Source organism: Pyrus communis, chromosome 14 (assembly GCF_963583255.1).
Source record: "Pyrus communis chromosome 14, drPyrComm1.1, whole genome shotgun sequence".
Lineage (NCBI taxonomy): Eukaryota > Viridiplantae > Streptophyta > Magnoliopsida > Rosales > Rosaceae > Pyrus > Pyrus communis.
The window spans coordinates 13,367,738-13,371,677 of record NC_084816.1 but is presented as its reverse complement, the minus strand read 5'-3'; the positions used below and the strand labels follow the sequence as shown (position 1 = coordinate 13,371,677).

Here is a 3,940-nt window from a genome sequence, read left to right as displayed (position 1 = left end):
CAGAAAATTATTATTTTATATATTACGTTGGATCTATAAGAATTTTATATAATATAGCGAATTATTAAATTAGTACATTATCTCCAAATCAAAACCTATCAAAAATATTATTTAACTGAGTCATTTATTTATCGGGTATTAAATTATCAAAGTTCTGCTGTATATTACTACAAAATATCAAATGTTTAATGGTGTAACACGTCCCTAATTTCCTCTTTAATTGTGTCCTCATAAATGTAAAATGACCAAAATCCTCCAAGAAGGGTAAATGTTGAATTTGCATTGACTTTCATTCTTGTGACACATATGAATTATTCTTTTGACATATTCTTGTAATGCTCGTAGATAGGAATGTGTTAGAGCAAGAAGATCGGAATTTGGAGATAAAGTAAATAGTGACTTTTAATTTAACAGGTTACTCGCGGCTAAACCTGAATTAATCCGTTATTTAAGGAATGTTTAAGGATTGACCAGACAACACACCCAACCACTTATTCTTTAACCTGAAACACATTATTTCCGTGTTGATTCGAGTTAGATTCACGGATCGGGTGTGAAATTGGCAAGTTAAGGCACCGTACACTTGAAACGACGAATGTGCCCCATCATGTGAAGTATCACTTGCAGTACTTTAACAACTCTATGGAATTTTCAATTTTGTGCTGCATGGAAATGTTTTGGTGACTGATCCAACTGCTTGGCGCAACTCATGATATCTGGTGTTGAATTTCATATTTGACAATCAAAAGGTATACATGTTGCTTCCTTTAATGGTCTTCTCTTTCTCTCAGTACTCATCTTTTTAACTTTACTTTTGCTCTCAATAGATGTTTGGAGCGGAGCTTCTTCTACACAACAATGGAGGACGTGATCTTCACTGAGGTATACTACTAATACTATTATTGATTTGTGGTTACGAGCTTCTGAATTTGTAATCACAATTTAGCAGTATTCTTGTTGTAGTTGTTCCAATTGGATATTGGTGTGGCACGCCATGTGTTTGATGAAATGTCTCCAAGAAAATCTCGTACTGAAATCGAATTCAGGATGGATGAGAATAAAAAGTTCAAAACATAATAGAAACAAACAATCCAGTCATCAAACTTCACGGAAAATTAAAACATGGTTTAAGAATTCCAAAAATAAAACATCAAAAATGGCAGATATCTCTCTAGATACTTGCAGGGGCAACTACCAACTACCAAGTCAAATGCCTACTTGATGCTTTTGATGATAGAAGAAATAGCCTCCGCCTTTATATCCAACTTAGTTGAAGGGCTGCCCTTTATTTCAGCACTGCTAGTAAGCGGTGTTGCTTGCTCACAAGCCATATCTTGTTTTTCTCGATCCTCACTCGAAGCCATTGTTATCTGAATTTGGGTCAGATGCTTCCAGTTTCTGCCCAGCTAAATGTTCTAGATTCGAGATGAATTGTGAATGAACCAAGGGGCATTCAGAGCCGATCAACCTAGATGCAGAGTCCAAGCTTCTCATCCTATTAGTTTGATCTTCTATCCTCTGGTGCTCTGACATATGAGCATCCAGGTTTTCAGAAAATACAAATTCACAGGGGCATTTAGGACATATGTAGTGAGCGTATTTGCTCTTGTTCAAATTCCTTTTTGTCCCTATTCCATTAGTTAGGCTTGGATTGGAACCCACTTTTTTATCTTGCTGAGGAGCTAGGAGATTTACACTAGGATTGCTCCCTTTGTAGCTTCGTAGTTCAGACAAGTTTGATCTTTCCATATAAAGATGAGGTTCATTCCAAGTGAAGAAGGAGAAGTTTGAGTCAGGATAAGATACGCTTACTGGTGTACGAGCAAATTCCTTATTGCCTCTAAACTCAATTGTATTGAGATTGATAGGATCTTTGAGCTGGTTATGAGATGAGGGATCATAAGAACAATACTGAGAAACCTCAGAAGCTGCAAAATGAACGAAGTCATTGAATGTTATTAAACATAGTCCCATGGATCTTGCTTTCTAAAAAATTAAAAAAAATATACATACACATAAAGTTAATTGGTTTCCAAGTTTTTAAGGGGTTGTTTGTTGTACTTCTTGGATTCTAGTTTTTGTTTTGAAACTAATGAGTATTACTTTCATTCATCATATTTTAAAATTAGTGAGTAATGAGTATTAAGCAAATTGTGGATTAATCCAAATAGAATGGGTTGGGCTTGATAGTTTTCCTTAAAATCGGTATATTCCCTTAACACCTATATTAGAGTCAGTATTTAATTCACTTCAAAAACAAAATTGGTACTTAATCTGAATTTGCTTGGTTTTTATTTCATGTACAAAAAATAATAATAATAAATAAATTATCTGACTGACAAAGAAGTTGAAAAGTGACATCTCTGAAAAATGCAATTCGACTGAAATTACCTGGAGAAAAAGATGGCTGCATAAACCAAAGAAGGCTATTCTCATTCTTTTGAAGGTGAATCGTTCGTGACCGATCTGCATTAACTTGAGTTCTTCTGGATGCTGCAACAAATTGACTCAGAGTAAGTTGGCTCATGCCTTGCATTGGCTGCTTTTCAGAGGGTGGACAGTCATTTGATCCTGAAGATCGAGAAGTAGTCACTGTTGTGGCAAAATGGACAGTGTGGTTTCTTTGCCTACAGTTTTCCGAGGGATTTTCTGGAGGAGTGTCACTGCTGGTACATTGGAAATGCAAACCGAAGGGAATTGAAGCATAAACTGGTTTTTCCATGAAGAGAGAAGGACAAAAGGTAACTACTATGAGGTAATTGCACTGAAAGATGAATGAATAACACGCGAAGTAATTATATCATTGGGAGTCTTTAGATTGAGTTCAAATATCCAAGTCCAAATTCTAAAATGGAAAATTACCTTGAGCACATAAAATGAATCCGACCATTTAACATATAACGTAATGAATTGAATACCTTTTCTCTACAAAGAAATTTATTTAATGTGCACAATTATATGGGAAGAAGTGTTTTGAAATGAGAAATATTTTCAAGGGTCGGGGGTGTCAGCCTAAGTATTTTTTTTTTTTTCAATTGTGTACATATTAAAGTTTTCCAGAAAAATTGTACCTGGTTATATATAATGAGCTCAAGCAGATTTGCTTTTGTGCAACTCCAATTGTCATACTCTGAATTTTACATCAGGAATGCGCTGCCAAGATCTGTGGTAGATAAGTAATGCACTGTCAACTTCTGGACTCTTAACTACAAAGTTAACTTCAGGTAACGCTTTTGGATGAGGCTTTGGGCCGTTACTGATGGTATCCAATTCCAACCCACCCCATTGCCTATACAGATTCACTGCCCATGTTCATGATGATGATTGCTTGACAATGAATGAAAGAGCACTGCCCTCTCTGCACAAGGAGGGGAGAAATGTGCCCCAAATCTTGTATTCGGTGATGCACTGGAAAGACCTAGGATATTGTAAGGCTTAAGAATCCAGAAGTTGACTTTAGCTGGCAATTTTGGATGTGTCCTTGGATAGTTACATTGGAATTTATGGACCTGCTGCAGTTACACATTACATCTATTTTGAAGTCTGGAACTGTTATATAATGAAGAGTTTATCTCAGTTTTGCATGCTGATAATGTTGGAAATGAAAAAGCATGGTATATTTTATCCTAATTTCAGTATGCCTGCTGATCCTCGTTATGTTATACCTGCTTTATGCTTATTCTATCAAATGGGTGTTATAACTAATTCTTCTCTTACTACTAAGCCTTCAATATTTCAAATTTTCTTTGTGCAGGAGTCCCACTCTGACTCATTCAATAAACTCAATGTCGGTGACTGCAGAAGAGGTGAGGGTCATATCAGTGCTGCTGGTGTCATTTGTGATAGTAATGAAGGATGGACCGCAGTGTTTTGCAGGTAATCTTGGGGTGGGAGAGGTACTAACTGCCAATGCTTAGGGTTTGTTTTATAGCCTCCATTT

The 3,940-nt window shown here is 36.1% G+C and overlaps 1 long non-coding RNA gene across 1 annotated transcript; it reads left to right on the top strand.

Annotated features, from left to right (window-relative positions):
- Positions 1-620: 620 nt before the first annotated feature.
- On the top strand, positions 621-3,890 carry LOC137716306 (uncharacterized). Its single transcript, XR_011065658.1, has 3 exons — positions 621-749; positions 828-882; positions 3,755-3,890. It is a non-coding gene; the product is annotated as an uncharacterized lncRNA (long non-coding RNA).
- Positions 3,891-3,940: the final 50 nt, after the last annotated feature.